The sequence below is a fragment of the Leopardus geoffroyi genome, chromosome B4 (assembly GCF_018350155.1).
Source record: "Leopardus geoffroyi isolate Oge1 chromosome B4, O.geoffroyi_Oge1_pat1.0, whole genome shotgun sequence".
NCBI classification, from domain to species: Eukaryota; Metazoa; Chordata; class Mammalia; order Carnivora; family Felidae; genus Leopardus; species Leopardus geoffroyi.
In genome coordinates, this window is record NC_059341.1 from 26,436,278 (window position 1) to 26,454,088 (window position 17,811).

Below are 17,811 nucleotides of genomic sequence, written 5' to 3' on the forward strand. Positions count from 1 at the left end.
CTATAAACCAAAGAGTGTAAAGGAAAAGTAGTGATATAAATATGGAGCTGGAATAGGCCGGGAAAGCGAGTGATGTAAAAGTTCTGTTTTTCTGCTAGATGGTTCCCTTAGGATGACTGCACATACTGAAAGTAAAATGCAGCGGACCAGATCGTAACACAGACATTCATATTGGTACCTCTCAGAAAAGAAGATTCACTGTTTTGGTTAGTTTGTAAAGCTCTGATGATAAGCTTCTTTTGTTTTGTTTTCAAAGAAAAGCCGGGCTCGCGATAAATAGCAAAATCTGTTTCGTCTTGAAAATTGCTACAAGACTACTTTGAGCCTCTGGACGGGGACAGCGATGAGGCAGAAATGCAAATTCCAAGGCCGGAATTTTTGACCCTTGCAGAATGTGAGGTGTACATTCATTCCGCTTCCCAAGGCCTGACATTCCTGGGAAACTTCCCCTGGCGTATCCTGGGGGAAAAAAAAAAAAAACCCTCAGGCTTCGGAACAGAACCCCCTAGCTGGTTCTCTCATCGTTCACTTCCGTCCCCCTGATTCCCCTTATGAATGCCAATCAGACAGTTTTCACTCTTGTTTTAAGCTAGGGAATGAATCCAGGGGTTTGGCTCATGTTGCAAAGGTTTCCAACAGTATCAGGTAATTCACGATTAGCAGGGCTCCATTCAGAATGGTAACTGAGACCCGAGAGGCTGCACGACTCATTACCAATTACCAATTCCCTGGGCCATCCGGTTCCCCGGCAGAAAGGCTTCCGACGCATTTGCGTTGCAAATTGAAAACATGCTGTCAACAGCAACAAATCCAAGAGATGTTTACCTTAATTTGTCCAAGGCAGGCTTTTACATGTGGATGTTTTTGTTTGAGGAGCAAGCATCTAGATTCCCTCCAGTTTCTGGGGTGGGTGCTGTGGGGACAAAGGGGCCGGTCCCCAACTTGTGATGCTATGGGGACAAAGGGGCCGGTCCCCAACTTGTGATGCTATGGGGACAAAGGGGCCGGTCCCCAACTTGGGGTGCTATGGTGACAAAGGGGCCGGTCCCCAACTTGCATCGGGTGTGGGGTGGCGGATGTCGAGGTGGATACGGAGCCATTCAACTTTCTCAAGGGTGTAGGCACCTAGGAAGTCACTCTGTTGAAAGGCTGTTTTCGTAGGTGAGTAAACTGAGGTCCGGATTGGTTGTGGCACTTCCCCAAGGACAACTGGGTAGCTAGCATCAAGGTGGAGTCTGGAAGGTAGGGTTTCCCATGCTTTCCCATTGTTTGTGGCCTGAATGCTTATCTGCGTTGGATAGTTGTTAATGATTGCTGTGTATAGAGTAAAGCATTAGTGACGAATTTATAAGTTTCCATCAAAACTGAGGACACCGGGACACTCGTCTCAAACAAGAATGTGGCCTTTGCCCCTCGTTTGAATCTTTTTTTTTTTTAATTTTTTTTTAACGTTTATTTATTTTTGAGACAGAGAGAGACAGAGCATGAATGGGGGAGGGGCAGAGAGAGAGGGAGACACAGAATCGGAAACAGGCTCCAGGCTCTGAGCCATCAGCCTAGAGCCCGACGCGGGGCTCCAACTCCCGGACCGTGAGATCGTGACCTGGCTGAAGTCGGACGCTTAACCGACTGAGCCACCCAGGCGCCCCTTCCCCTCCTTTGAATCTTGACGGCCAGGTGATATCCAACTACTTTCAAAAAGTACTATTGTTCAGCTGGAGCCAAGATGTATTTTCCTGCTGGGTTAGTTATGGTAACGCCCTGATGTCCCCTGCTTCATGGAGGTCCATCCAGGGCCGAGCAGAAGCTGGACAATAGAAGTGTGGATAACAGGGGCGCCTGGGTGGCTCAGTCAGTTAGGCATCTGACTCTTCATTTCAGCTCAGGTCACGATCTCATGGTTCGTGGGTTTGAGCCCCACATCGGGCTCTGTGCTGGCAGCATGGAGCTTGCTTGGGAGTCTCTCTCTCTCTCTCTGCCCCTCCCCAATTCGCACGTTCTCTCCCTCTCTCTCTCTCTCTCAAGATAAGTACATGAACTTAAAAAAAAAACTAACACGAAGCAGTAAGTTAAAAAAAAAAAAGTGTGGAAAACAGAGGCAGTCCCAGCCAAACCCTAGGGCTCTCGGGGAGCCTCTAGTCTTCCCTCAAAAGCTTGTTTTAAGTTTGGAGTCTCCCCTTCACCCATAAGTTAGAGTTGAGTGTATTTTCCTAGGTTACGTGTCACCCTGTCACATGTGAATGACAAGTTCTCCTCAGAATCAGACAAGCGTGTTGAGCAAGTGTGAGAAAGAAACTTTGCCCATTGTGAACTTTGGATGAAGAAACCCTAATATTTCTGTGGCTGCTGAGGGTTAGGGAACCTGGCTTTGGCCAAAGCGGGAAGCAGGAGTCCCGTTCAAGGTAGGCCGATTTCACAGAAGGCTTTCCAGACAGGGCCCAGGAACCTGAGGAGTTTTGCTAAGTGGATCTCTCAGCTGAGTACACGTTGATGAGATTCCACGCTCAGAGAGTATCCTATGAAGCCTGAGAGAAATAAACACCACACAGAACGTTCCCAAGGTGCAGGAAATGAACGTTCAGAAGCGCAGACCTGACTAGAGACAGACCCCCAGAGACTACGTAATGAGAGAGTTGGAGACAGGACGTCACGAGAGAAATTGGGGGGCTTTAGTTGCATCAGGGTGGAAAGTTCTGGTCACCCTGTCTGGCCTACCGTCGGCGTCTCCAAAGAGCTCCATCGGATCATGGCTTCACAGAGAAAGAGGACATGTGTACAGCTGTTTCACATTCATGTTCTACCTCCGGCGAGTCGTTTAAAAGTTTGGATACCTTGCTCTTTTTTTTTTTTTTTTTTTTTTTTTTTTTTTTCCTGTTTATGGAGAGCAGTTAAATCCTCATCACCAGGCAAGTGTCTTTCAAAAGGATTTCTCACAGCAGGTAACTGGGAGGTAGTGAGGGAAGATGTTGCGTTTTGGAGTCAAACAGACTTGGGACCATCATGTGGAAACGAGCTGTTGCCTATTTTAAGCACTTCATTTTCTGGATTGGAAAAAACTTCAGGGTTTTTGCTTTAAAAACATTCAAAGTGGGGTAGCAAAATATTGACCCGAAAGGCCAGAAGAAGAGACCTTATTTAGGACTTACTCGGAATTACAGTTTTACTCTTCTTGGAGGAAAGTGACCCAAAACATTTTTACTGGAGGTGACAACATTTCCTGAGTGAGAAATGTACTGACTTCTAGATGATGTTTATTCCCGAGTAAGAAATGCACTAACTTCTAGATGTTTATTCCCTACCAGGTTTGCACATCATAAAATCTGACCTGGGCCACTTGGTGAAGGGTGGCTCTTGGGAAAGAGGAATTCACTCGTTCCATCCTCAAGAGGGTATTTGTTATCTAGAACGAACACTAATGGAAAGTGTGTCACCTCAGAGATCTGATCTAGGTTTGGCTTCTATTTCGCTCGTTTATAACGTATCAGAACTAGGTAGCTCAGGACTAACTATGATTGGGAAGTTTGGAAAATTTTTTTTCTTTTTGGGAACTGATGGATTTGAAAGTCAAGACTTGGGCGTTGGTTGGAGTTAGCTCAGGGTTTCTAGAATTCTGTTTCCTGGCTTTCATCAACAAGTCGTGCCTTGAGTCATCTTGTCACTGGGGGGCGGGGGGGGGGACTGGTTGCACCAATGTCAAAAGATGTTAGAAGGAGTGAGTGTCACATCCTGGGATGAAGTCATTTAGGCTGGTGACCTTCTCAGAAGGGTCAGTAGGAATGAAAAAGTGGGAAAGAAAGTCATGTCAAGGATGTCTTGAGCAAGGGAGTGGAGTCGAGTCAGTAAACACCAATGGAAAACATAGGCTGTAAGGGTGCAAGCCACCTTCTCCATTGCCCTGGGCCTGCTGCTCTTGTGGGTGAACTTTGGCATCAATCAAGCAACTAACTGACATTGAACAAGTTTCTGAAGGTACCCAGCGGGAACCCTGTCAAGACCCACATCCGGCAGTTAATTTCCTACCAACCTTAATTACAAGTGTTAGTTAGTATAAAATGTATGGAAAAGAGACATAAGACACCCTTTGGGGTCTACAGCTGTCTTATTTCTATTTTAGAGAATAATTACATGAGTGCTCGCCATCTAAAATGGACTTTGGAAGGTTCTGTACCAAAGCCCAGGATTGAGCTTTCTGCTTTCTGTGAGGGAAAGCTTGGAGACTTGTGTTCTAAGTAGTTCTTCCTTTTAACTGAGCTCAGAGACAGTGGCTCACAGGGCAATGGCCGAGCATTAAATCTAGTCTCTTCTGAATAGCATTTAAAGCGGTAGTAACGTGACATACGAGGGGCCACAGTGAGGCCCGTCCCGGTTTTGGGGGGACATAGGAACGGGTGATCTATGGAGGAGAAAAATAGGGCACTGAAAGCAAACAAGACTCCAGGCTCCTTCCTCATATTCCTGGCTGTGTCTGTCATAGATCTGCTGGCACGTTTTGTTTTGGGGACAAAGGACAGCACTGTTTAATCCTTCTGTCCATGCCAAACTCCAAAGGGGATAATTACATTCTGCCTCCTGAAATTCCCTTTGCAATTTCATCTGGGTGAAGCACTCTCAATTGCCTGGGGTGTTGCTGACCCTGGGAAACAGCCGCCATGTTTTATCCCCAGCTAGGTATTTCAGTCATGGCCAAGGTGAATAGTGCACAGTTTGATTTTGGCTCCAGTGTATAAATTAGACCGGGCTCTTTTGCAGTAAAATGCACTGAGCGGGGTGGCAAATGTCAGCTCACTGGAGCATTATGTGTCTGTCCCCTGTGCAAAACTGCTTTAATTGTGCCTAAAGAGTACAGTCGATTGGCTAATCTTGTTTTTAAGAAAAGAAATTATTCCGGAGCATTTTTTTTTTTTTTTTTGACTGGTAAATGCAGTGCCAGATAATGTTTTTGTGTTCGGGTGAAAAATCCAGTTCGGTTATGTTATTTGGGCCCCACTAGAATCATTAAAACCAGTTGGATTTCTATATGTAAGACCCAAAGTAATTCAGTTTGGTTTTCTGACAAGTAATTATTTTTTCTAAATAGCACTGATAGTAATGTCATTGTAAATGGGATAAAAAGGTTATTAGGGAAAGATTATATATGCTTGTTTAAATTCCTAGATCAGATCTTCGTAACGTCAGGAAAATCATCCAAGTTTGTTAGAATGAAATCCAGGTGAAATGTTCTATTATTTCTCTGAAGTTTTGGAGAAACAGATACTAAGATGATAATTTCAATTCCCCGCGGGAATGAAGAAAACCTGGACAAGATGTTGGTTTTAATCATGGTATTTCAAGCTGTTCCTAAGCTTAATTGTGGTATGGAGTAACACTGTAGTCATGGAGTGGTGTATTTCAAACCCACCGAGAGGTTTCAGCCTGAGAGCGGAACCAACGAAAGGGAATCATTAACCACAGAAGTGACTGAAGTGGTTTAATAATTATGTTATTTCAAGGGGGAAAAAAAAAAAGATCTGCCTCAAGTATAAAGGGGAAAAGAAGGCCTGATAAATAGAACTTATTTCTACCCTAGGTAGTCAGCTAGTGAGACTACCAGTGGGAAAGGTCTATTAACTAATTGATCTGCTAGACTCGATAGGGAACTCCAGCTGGAGATCAAAGAACATTCTCTGCTACAAAGGCAAGCGGCAACCTTGGACCAGATGTTTTCCTTCCAGCTCTGTCATGCTTGATAACTGTAGAGTGTGGCTGAATCTGGCCATAGGCCTCGTCCATCCGACCACTGATATGGAAAGCAAGGGGATGTGTGTGCACGCACATGCGTGAAAAAGAGACAAGAGAGCTTCGAAGTCAAAAAGTTCCGAATTTAAGATTAGGTTGGGAGCTAAGCAATTTTTTTCAAACTTATTTGCAAAGTGAAGCGGACCAAAGAATGCCACTGTCAACTTTTAAAAAGGTTCCTATATCTTAATTGTCCTATAATTGCTCTTTATAATAGCTTATACTAATGTATTATAATACATGTCTGTTGCAATAAAACCAAGTATGTTTTGAATAATGGCTGAAATTACAAAGATTCAACTATTAGTGTTAGCTTATGTGCTTTCTTTTATGTTTAGAGTAAAAGTGAGAGTTAATAATTGAAGTGTGGTTTTTCTTTTGGCCATTACCCTGGAACTGTTTGTTTACATGTGTTGCCCACCTTTATCCATCCTTTCCAGCTCTATATGTTCTGCTTCTGGTTTTTTCACATCTGGAGAAGGTATTATTTATGATCAGGCAGGATATTTGGCTTAGAAGTTTCTTTGAAATGTATGTATGTATAATTCTTTTCTATGCATTTTTCAAAGATTCCTACAGTATTAGATGGTTTGAAAAATGAGATGTCTAAAATTACCTTGATGTGGTTAGCTTGGTATGGTCTATGGCCTTTCTTAAAATACTACCTTGCTTCCCTAGTTGATCAAAAATATCACCAAAAAGTCATTAGTTCACCTGATTGGGAGACGTATTGGGGTTGAGGAATGTTCGTATTGAGAATTCACGGATCTCAGGCGACCGAATTCCCCATAAAAGGAAGATTTCCATAGAATGTTTGCATGTCTGTACTTTCAAGGTGCCTAAAATTCTAAAGTAGTAGCTTCATTTTTTTTTAAGCCAAAGGCTTTTGTTTCTCTTAAAATTTAACTTCTAAACTTCTCCATTCTCTTCGTGTGTGTGCATATAAAAAAATATTTATTGAATGATATATTTATCATACAATTTCCTGAAAATCTAATTTGATGGGGGGAAGGAGGGCAAGGTAAAGACTCCTCCCCCAAAGACAAATTCTATAAACTTTAAACTTTGGTGAGTGTCCAGTTCAAGATGGCACACTGATGGCATATCAACCTTCACCCTTTCTCAAGGTCCCGTTGAAACTATGAAATGTCCAGTGTGCGTCCATGTAAAAATCTATCTAATGAAAGCACAGCAATGCTGGGCATCAATGAAGGAACCACAGAGGGTGAATACAAGCTAGTTGTTAGAGAGCAGATGGACTTATATGAAAAGCAAACAAAATTAAAAGCAGAGAAGGGGATTCGAGAGATAAGGGACCACTGGAGAAGCTCCAAGCTTGGGGTTGTCAAACATAAAGGATAAGAGTGGGTGGCAGATTATACTTACTGGAGTGTTGATTTAAAGTTCTGAATTCAGATCCTTGAGATCCCTTTCTTCAACTACAGCTCCTCTTCTCTCTCTACTCTTCAATGTCAAAACAGACACGGGCAAACTGTATCACCTGGATAGAACCAAAGAACTTTTAAAGACTGAAGAGTAAGGCGATGTGGATCCTGAGCCTAAAGAAAAGAGCTGGAGGTAACCCCAGGCTTCCATAGCAAATGCTGAGGTAAGGCAGCTTTGGTCAGATGTCTATGCCAAAGTTCTTCAAGCCCTACACAACCCCGAGGGTTTCCAGATTGCCTGTTTTGTACAGTGGGGAGTCCTGCCTGTCAACGCTCTTGCTCACAAGGTGTCTGCACAGAACTCTGTCACTTAACAAAGAATCTAAGAAACTTATACTCCTGTGTGGTCAGCTTTGTCCTTCAATAATAAATATAACACTAGATTTTTGATAATACCAATTCCATGAAAGAGAAAGGTTAACATAAACAATGGAACAACAGATCCTGAAGAAAATAGATATAACTCAGAGAACTGAAAAGAACTTAAAAAAAATATTTTCTGCATTCTCATAATTCAGGATGATATTATATCCTCTAAATTTTTTAAAAGTTTTTATTTGTTTATTTAGAGAAAGTGCAAGTGGGGGAGGGCCAGAGAGAGAGAGAGAGAGAGAGAGGGAGAGAGAATCCCAAGCAGGCTCTGCATCATCAGAAAAGCTCTATGTGGGGCTTAAACTCACAAACTGTGTCATGACCTGAGCCAACGTTGGACACTTAATAGACTGAGCCACCCAGGCACCCCAGGATCCTTAAAATAAGAATAAGTTGTTATGACACAAGAGCAATCAGAAGACAAGAAGAGCTCTGGATGATTAAAATATGACTTATAGAATAAGAAATCAATAGCTGGACTGAAAAATATGTTGGCAGGACTAAAGAAATATCTTAGAAGAAAAGTAAAGGAAGTCTTCCAGTAAGCAAAAAGGCCATACATTTGAATGAGAGAGAAGTTAGCAATTATGAAGACAGCAGTAGATTCAATATCCATCTCATAGGAAAGAAATAGCTAATAGAGAAAATAAAAAGGATAAATTAAAAAATAGTAGAGGAAAATTTCCTTATATAAAGGAAGACATGAATCTTGAATTGGAAAAGTCTGACCAAATATTAAAATGGGGGAGAAGGTAGGGGGAGGGGAAAATGGGTGATGGGCATTGAGTAAGACACTTGGGATGAGCACTGGGTGTTGTATGTAAGTGATGAATCACAGGAATCTATCCCCAAAGCCAAGAGCACACTGTATACTCTGTATGTTAGCTAACTTAACAATAAATTACATTAAAAAGGAAAACAAAAAACAAAACAAAAAAACCCCTGAAGAACAAAAACAATCAAGCAAAAACACCAAATATTAAAACAGGTAAATTAAAACAACAACAACAACAACAACTAGTGATACTTGACATATACAAGGGTAAAGAAAAACATCACATGAGTTTCTAGAGAGAAAAAAAGCAAGCTTATTATAGATGCTTAATAATGAGACTCACACCAGCAACATAGGACAATAGAGCAAAGCCCTCCAAGTCCTCATCAGCAAGAAAACAGTGGAACAATGCTTTGACATTTTGAGATAGGATTTTAAATAGAGGGAGGCAGACTTTTTCTGTACGGGGCAAGATAGTAAATATTTCACATTTTGTGGGTCATGTGGTCTCTTGCAGCTATTCAACTCTGCCATTGTAGCATGAAATAAAGACATACTGCTGTGTTCTACCAAAACTTTATTTACAAAAACAGGTGGTGGGGTGGATTGCACCAGTGTGCTATGGTTTGCCAACACCTGCTTTGGAATATAGACTTCTATACCCAGCTAAACCATCAACCAAGGATGAGGGCAAGATAGAGATATTTCCAGGCAAGAAAAAACCCTCAAAGTTGCATAACAATGTGAAAAAAATAATACTTAAGAAGTTTTGTTTAAGCAAAAGAAAAAAGGAATAAATGAGGATGACATGAAGTAGAAGAAACAGTGGCAGCTGAGCGTGACTTAGAAATTTGGAACATTCTCCTTAAAGTGGCAGTAGTTTTATTACCTACCATTGATTATCCTTCCTTCTCTAAGGACTCAATCATATTAATTAGTTCTGCCTGGAATCATATTTATATAATCTTAATGTTGTAAGTACTGTATTATGAAATCAAAACTTTAGAGCCAATCAGTGGACACAGTACTGATACCATTGTCATAATCACTAAATGACTTTGACAAACTAAAAATAATATAATTAACAAAATTGGGTGATTAAGGTAGGAGGCAAAGTGGGAAATAGTGCAAGTGCATAAAATTTCTTACCTTTGGTAAAAGGAGAGTGGAATCAAGGAATACATGTACATGTGTACTGTTTAGAGCTATAATGGCCATCACCTGGAGAGCTAAATAAACAATGGCTATTACCTCTGGTGAGTGAAAGTGAGGGCGATGGCAGAATTGAACTTTTCTTTCTTTCTTTCTTTCTTTCTTTCTTTCTTTCGTTCTTTCTTTCTTTCTTTCTTTCTTTCTTTTTTAAGTTTATTTGAGAGACAGAGCAAGAGAGAGTGAGAGAGCGCACAGGAGGGAAAGAGAGAGAGGGAGAGAGAGAATCCCAAGCAGGCTCTGCACTGTCAGCACAGAGCCCGATGTGGGCCTTGAACTCACAAACTGTGAGGTCATGACCTGAGCTGAAACCAAGAGTCAGAAGCTTAACCAACGGAGCCACCCATGGGTCCTGAACTTTTCTTTCTTTATACTTTGAATTTTCTATCACATATAAGTATTGCTTTAATTTACAAAACAATATTTAAAAAATTCTATAGAAAATCCATTCAAGGCTAGAGACTTTATTAACTTAAAACTTAAGGCTATTAAACAAAACATGTTTTAACTTGTCATCAGTAGTAAAGTCAATTTGTGAAAAACATTTTTATAATTTTTCACTGGGCAAGTTAATGGAAAAAAAATTGGCAAAATTTTATAAACTTTTTTTCTGAACCATTCTAACCTTTGTTAATTAAAATCTTTTCCCTCCTTTCTTCCAGGGACTCCCTGTTCTGTATGTGTATGATTAAAAACATTTTTTTCTTTTTTATCGAAGTGTGGTTTATATAGTGTTAATTAAAACTTTCACACTGAGAGTATTACCTATCTTTAATAAGGTAAAGTTTTGCTCTAGCTACTCTCAGAACACTTATGTAAGAATTACAGAGGTGGGCAGACTATATCCCTTAGGTTTGTAAATAAAGTTTGTAAGTAAAATTTTATAAATAAAGTTTTATTGGAACAGTCGCATACATTTGTTTATGTGCCTACTATGGCTGTTTCTGTATATAGCCTGCAATTCCAAAATATTTACTCTATTGTCCTTTAGGAAAAAAACGACTCCTTTAGAGCATCAGAATCACCTTGTTAAATTCCCAATTGTTGGGCCCCACCCTCAGAGCACTTGATTCAGTAAGCCTCAGGTGGGAGTGGAGAATTTGCATTTCTAACAAGTTCCACAGGGTGCTGATGCTGCTGGTCAAGTGTAGCAAACCTTGGAGTTGAATTTTGGTTGTACCCATTGCAGGTCTATGAGTTTGCCTAGTTACTTAATTTTTGTGTATCTGGGTTTGTTCACCTGAACATAAGGCTTATTCAGTTCCTATCTCCTTGGATTGTTGTGAGGATTCGATGAGATAATGCATGTAAAGCACTTAGCATGGTGCCTAGCATATAGTAATGAGTCAATGAAATGTTTGCTATGATTATGATAAAAGCATACCTCACTGATGGTAGGCGTGATCATAGAAACTGTCCTAGACTGAATAGAATATCAGCTGCTGGGAAAATGGAATTTGAATAATTTTTCCGAGTGTCTAGATCTCATTCTTTGCATGAAAATTTCCCTAAATGTTGGACCAGCAGAAAAAATAAATGACCCGGCTTTAAATCATATATCTTGGGAACGTAGTACAAATTGAAAAGATCACAAAGGGAAAGCTACAGAACCACTTTCATATTTATTGCTGCCTTGTTGGGAGTCATTTCAGGTTTAAAAAGAAGTTCGTAATTTTCCACATGTGAAAATGGGAGGCAAGGAAGGGTAAGCGTGGACGTCCACATGAAAGCGGTGGAGAATGAACATTTTGTCCTCGAGGAATTAATAACCCAATTTCAGACAAGACCGACCCTCATGAAATAGTTATAAGAACTGCCAAGCAGAGTCTAGCTAGGAGCCAGGATGAGAGACACAGGTAATATATACTGCCAGGTCATAGACAATAGGCTGGAAGAGTCAGGGGCCACGTGAAGATAACGTGGGATCGGGGGTGGGAGGAATCTCCCCAGGTAGTAGGAGAAATGGTTTCAGCAAGGTTGGAAGATGAGGTAATGAACACAGAACGGTTTAAATTCAGGGGTGAAAAAAATTAGTCACTGTTGAAAATGATGCAGGCAAGTAACTCTTAGAAGAACAAATTCCATTTTTCAAGCATAAATGTGTGACAGCTTTTTTTTTTTTTTTTTTTTTTTGCATGTGGCATTGAAAATGCTAAAATAGTCTAAAGTTCAAAAATTGTGACTGATAGAGGGTCTGGCTCAAAAAAAACAAAAAAGAAAAACTCACTAACTTTGAAAACTCCATGAACAGATCCAGTCTACTCTATAGAGTCATCAGAGGGGATGAGCTGGACAAGAATTTTCCTCATCTTTTCCTCTCAAGGCATAAAGGCTGAGACAGATCTTGTTTGCAGCCAGAAAGAGCGCAATGTGTGGGGAAACTTGGCTTGGATCTTGGATCTTGAAGAGGGCAACTATTCATCACTTGGGCTGTGGTTACAGAAGACTTTTCCTGAGGGTCGACAAGGGGACAGGTGAGGAGAAGGTTCTGATGGAGCCATTTACCTCCTTGTGCTTGGGTCAAGGGCTTATAATTATCTGTGTGCAGTGAAGAAAACTGTTCTCAGTAGCTTGGCGTGGGGGAGTGATGCCTGTCTGAAAGCTGGGTTCTGGGGTGGAGCCCAAGCTTGTTCAAGTTTAGTTCACCAAGAAAGCAGTGGGGGTTGTCGTTCTGATGTTGTTCAAGACCGCCACACCTCATCTCTGCCTATAACAGAATCGAGGTGTTAACACTGGAGTGACTAATGATTGTGACCTCATTAAAAGAGAAAGGATATTACCTCCTGCTGATTAGAGGGGATGGTAGTCCTGGCTTAGTCACAGCACAGACAGGCATGGTTGGGTCTGTCCCTCATTTATCTCCTTCTGGTTTTTAAATTGCCAGCAGAGGAGATTTGTGGAAAACCTCTGTGATTTCTCCTTCTCTCGGGGAAATCATCTGGTCCACCCTCCTTTGAGGCACCCACTCCAGGCTAATCGCATTAGCAGTCACACAGGATTACTGGAGACCTTGTTTCTTGGAGTCGTCTTTCTTTATAAGAGCAAATAATGTACAGCCTGGGTGCATTTTGTTCTCCCTGTGTTGTCAGTTAACTTTGATTTTAAACACTTTTGTAGAGTGGAAGCCCGGAATGATGTAGAATAACAACCACAGAAGGACTTCAGGGTCGGCTCGTCAGTTGCATGTCTCTTTTATGTGCAACTGCTGGTGAATCCCAGCTAGGTCTGCGAGGTCCCTGATCTTGACTTCTCTGTCTCACAGCCAAAGCTATTGCCTGTCTTTTTCAACCTTTATTGCTCTTAATTATTCTTACTGACCTCTCCACCAATCAAATGGATGATGAGGGATATCTAGAGATTCATGTGTCTATCAAAGACTGTAACCTATGTTGGGACCTCATTTAAATCGTCTACGTCTTAAGTTAAGCTTCTGAGAGACAGACCTAACAGTCCCTTAGTAAAGTTTTACCAATGGGCATACTAGAGGAAACCAGTCTATGTCTTTCTCTGTAAAGCATATATACATACATGTGTGTGTGTGTATATATATATATATATATATATATATACATATACATATACATATATATATTTGTTTATATATTTGCACATAAAAAATATAATTTTGGGGGCGCCTGGGTGGCGCAGTTGGTTAAGCGTCCGACTTCAGCCAGGTCATGATCTCGCGGTCTGTGAGTTCGAGCCCCGCGTCGGGCTCTGGGCTGATGGCTCAGAGCCTGGAGCCTGCTTCTGATTCTGTGTCTCCCTCTCTCTCTGCCCCTCCCCCGTTCATGCTCTGTCTCTCTCTGTCCCAAAAATAAATAAACGTTGAAAAAAATATATATATATAATTTTGTACTTATATTTAAATATGTTTTATATAAAATCATGTGTATGTTTCCATATATAAAATATAAATTTATATGTATATATAAATAAAATTATGTGTGTATATTTGCATATATATAAAAATATAATTTGTCATTAAATAGCATATGCTCTTCAGGGGCGCCTGGGTGGCTCAGTCAGTTAAGCGTCCGACTTTGGCTCAGGTCATGATCTCACGGTTCGTGAGTTCGAGGCCTCACGTCAGGCTCTGTGCGGAAAGCTCAGAGCCTGGAAACTGCTTCGGATTCTGTGTCTCCCTGTCTCTCTGCCCCTCCCCCACTAATGCTTTGTCTCTGTCTCTCAAAAATAAATAAACATTAATTTTTTTTTTTTTTTTAATAGTATATGCCCTTCAACAAGTCACTTAACCTTCCTCCTTAGCCTTATTTTCCTGATCAGGAAGCAGTGGTGAATTAGCTGAGTTTTCTTTTCTTCTTAAAAAAATTTTTTTTTAATGTTTATTTTTGAGAGAGAGAGAGTGAGTGAGCATGAGTGGGGGAGGGGCAGACAGAGAGGGAGAGAGAGAATCTCAAGCAGGCTCTGTGCTGTCAGCCCAGAGCCCTATGCGGGGCTCGAACCCACACACTGTGAGATCATGGCCTGAGTCGAAGTCAGGAGCTTAACCGACTGAGCCACTCAGGTACCCCTCTCTCTCTTTTTTTTTTTAAATTAGCTGAGTTTTCTTAGACATATAGGTATCTATAGGTATCATATTTTCCTTGTATGTCTCAGAAATGTTTTTTTAAAAAAACACAGCTTCAAATTCACATTTATTTTGCAGTGAACTCTAACATCTAAGTCAGAAGAGTCCAGATTTGAAACACTCCTGTCCTTTTCTATTTTGAATTTTCAGAGATGATTTTCTTCCTTTGGCAAAGCCCTTTGGGAGTACTGTTCAAAGAGGCAGCTCAGTTAGGGCAGAACCCAAACTTTGGCAGGGGGAGTTGACTAGGGATTGTGACTAACCCTTAGTGGCTTCAACTAGGAAACGAGGGCCCGCCCCAAGAAAACAGTTCCAGGACTTTCTACGAGGATGTGGAGGCCACTGGGTGCAGGCATCACTCGGCTCATTTGTGGTTTCTGCTGCTCAATGCTTCTCTAGTTCAAGGAAGGGGCTTCGTGCAGTGATGGCGATGGGCTGAAACTTTGAGGTGACTTTTTTTGAGCATCTCACCGATAGGTCCCAAAGATGCTTCTTTATGATGGAAGTAAAAACAAGAGAGAACCAAGTCTGGCCACTGTATTCTTGAGCCTTCATGTGAATTAGATCAGGCGAGTCACAAAGGAAAGCCACAGATGATATTAAAATGTCATCGAGGAGAGTGACCCCATCAAAAAGGGGGGAGTTTTCTGCCATACGCCATGCAGAACACTCATTTTGACAATCGGCACAGACGAGACCGCCTTTGTGGGAATCTGGGAGTCTAGCAGAGGTGTTCCAGCACCCCGCGAGAACAAAACACGATCCGGGACTGGACACACCGAAGAGGGTAAGAGGAACAATTTCATTTTACCTCTGACCCTTCGGCCAAGTGCCAAGGGAGCCCTTCTCACCAGCGATTTCTCCAGAAGGAAAAGATGAGAGCACGGGAGTGGGCGCCTGCCTTCCCCACGGAGGTGGGGCATTGGTCTTTCCTTCTCTCCCCATCCGGAATGTGAGGGGGGCCCCAGGCCTTGGGGGGGGGGTGCAGAGAAGGGCTAGGGGCTCTCAGAGGGCATCAGTGGGACCGGAATCCTACGAACTGCTTTTCAGACTCAGTCAAGAAGTCCACCCACAAGCCACCAAGGACACTTTGCCTGCGGCTCTCCCCGGCTGGCCCGTGGGCACCCCAATGCCGCAGACATCTTATTCTGCACACCCCCACCGTGTGGCTGACGCTCCGGGAGCCCCAAAGGCGGTGAGTGGACTTCTTTTTTTTTTTTTTTTTTTAATTTTTTTTTTTTCCAACGTGTATTTATTTTTGGGACAGAGAGAGACAGAGCATGAACAGGGGAGGGGCAGAGAGAGAGGGAGACACAGAATCGGAAACAGGCTCCAGGCTCTGAGCCATCAGCCCAGAGCCCGACGCGGGGCTCGAACTCACGGACCGCGAGATCGTGACCTGGCTGAAGTCGGACGCTTAACCGACTGCGCCACCCAGGCGCCCCTACTTCTTGACTGAGTCTGAAGTCATGAAGCACCCATGATCTCATGAGTCTGAAGCACCCATGAGCTCATGGGTCTGCAGTACCCATGATCTCATGATCTCATGGTTGGTGAGTCGGAGTGCCCCATCGGGCTGTCTAGCCTCAGGGCAGAGCCTGCTTCAGATCCTCTGTCTCTCTGTCTCCCTCTGTCTCTCTCTCTGCCCCTCCCCCACTTGCTCTCTCTCAAAAAGAAATAAAAGTTAAAAAGAGAAAAAATTCCTTCCCAAGAGGAGACAAAAGGTGCGAAATGGGGGTACCCACAGAAATGGTCTGCCCAGCTGTGGGATCCCTCACAGGCCAGACAGGAGAGATTTCTCTTATGCAGCCAGACAGTAAAGCCTGGAGGAGGTGACTGCTTCTACAAATGGGAAGACTTCAAGGAAACTAGAGCAAGTGTTCATTCAGTTTAGAGAGAGAATGATAAACCTATACATCTCTGACGCGTTGGGCGAAATAAGACACAAGCCAGATCGACTACTTTTCCTCTGGCGCCTGCCTGATTCCCACCTGGACCGCACCCCACAGTTTCATTAGTTGAGCAGAGGGGTGCCTGGGTGGCTCGGTCGGTGGAGTATCCAACTCTTGATTTCCGCTCAAATCGTGATCTCACAGTCGTGCGATCGAGCCCCCGTCAGGCTCTGCACTGACAGTGCGGAGACTGCTTGGGATTTTCTCTTCGTCTCTCTCTGCCAGTCCCCCACTCATACACACACACGCTCTCTCTCTCTCTCTCTCTCAAAATAAATAAGTAAACATCAAAAAAAAAGTTCAGCACAGGCAGAAAGTTTGGGAGTTAGTAAATGTAAATAACCTCAAGGATTGTCTCACATACCACAATTTTCCTGAACTTGGTATAGACTCAGAGAAGAGTCTGGAATTACTGACTTTTGCAACTGACATTGCCACACTGAAAGTTTTTTCAAACTAATTGGTAAAAATGTTGTTCAGAGTGGCTTGCATTAGACTGGATATGATGTGTGATTTTTTTTTTAAATGTTTATTTATTTTTGAGAGAGAGACAGTGTGAGCAGGAGAGGGGCAGAGAGAGAGAGGGAGATACAGAACCCGAAGCAGGCCCCAGGCTCTGAGCCATCAGCACAGAGCCCGACGTGGGGCTCGAACTCGCGAACCGTGAGATCATGACCTGAGGACGAAGTCGGAGCCGACTGAGCCACCCAGGCGCCCCTATAATGTGTGATTTTTTATTGAGAAACATTTTGAATAAGTCTAAAACATGTCTTTTGTAAATAACACTTTTCAGTTGGGAATAAGTGTAAATTCACCCTTTATTTTACATTTAGTTTGTTTAGACTAAACTAGGGCTTGGCAAACTATAGCTAGTTGACTAAATCTGGTTGATCACCTGATTTATACAACCTCTGACTTGAGACTAAAATTGTTAACTGATTGAGAAAAAGCAAAAGAAGACTCTTTTGTGACGTGTGAAAATGATGTGAGATTCTAATTTCCATAAATAAAGTTTTATTGGAACACACAATAGATAAAATGTAATTTAAGAAAATTTGACAATATTTATTAAAATTTAGGGGTGCCTGGCTGGGTCAGTTGCTGGAGCATGCACCTCTTGACCTCAGGGTGGTGAGTTCAAGCCCCACGTTGGGCACAGAGCTTACTTTTTTTTTTTTTTTTTTTAACGTTTATCTATTTTTCAGAGAGAGTGACTGAGTGTGAGTGGGGAGGGGTAGAGAGAGACAGGGAGACACAGAATCTGAAGCAGGCTCCAGGCTCTGAGCTGTCAGCACAGAGCCCGAGTCGGGCCTTGAACTCTCGGAACTGTGAGATCTTGACCTGAGCTGAAGTTGGACGCTCAACTGACTGAGCCACTCAGGCGCCCCTGTAAAGCTTACTTTAAAAAAAAAAATTAGTGCAGCAGGTTTCACTTTTTCCTGCAAATGTTCTCACATGGATGTGCACATATTTATGTACAGGGACATTCCTTGCAGCATCCCTTGCGATGGTAAAATACAGAAACAACCTAAATGCTCATGAACCCAAATGCTCAGTCACACACATGAACACTGTGTGCACAGTGGAAAGCATGGTCATGGATCCATATGTATGGAATAATTCCCAGGTGTATTCGTTTCCTATTTAATGGTAGTAACGAAGGGCCACAAACTTAGTGCCTTAAAACAAACG

The 17,811-nt window shown here is 42.3% G+C and overlaps 1 long non-coding RNA gene across 2 annotated transcripts; it reads left to right on the forward strand.

The window, feature by feature from the left end:
- The first annotated feature begins 2,183 nt into the window (after window positions 1-2,183).
- On the forward strand, window positions 2,184-14,694 carry LOC123591460. 2 transcript variants are annotated; one of them, XR_006709338.1, is made up of 4 exons: window positions 2,232-5,950; window positions 7,257-7,384; window positions 11,828-12,050; window positions 14,246-14,694. It is a non-coding gene; the product is annotated as an uncharacterized LOC123591460 (long non-coding RNA). The 2 variants fall into 2 exon arrangements; XR_006709337.1 differs by lacking the exon at window positions 14,246-14,694 and having other exon boundaries at window positions 2,184-5,950; window positions 11,828-13,115.
- Window positions 14,695-17,811: the final 3,117 nt, after the last annotated feature.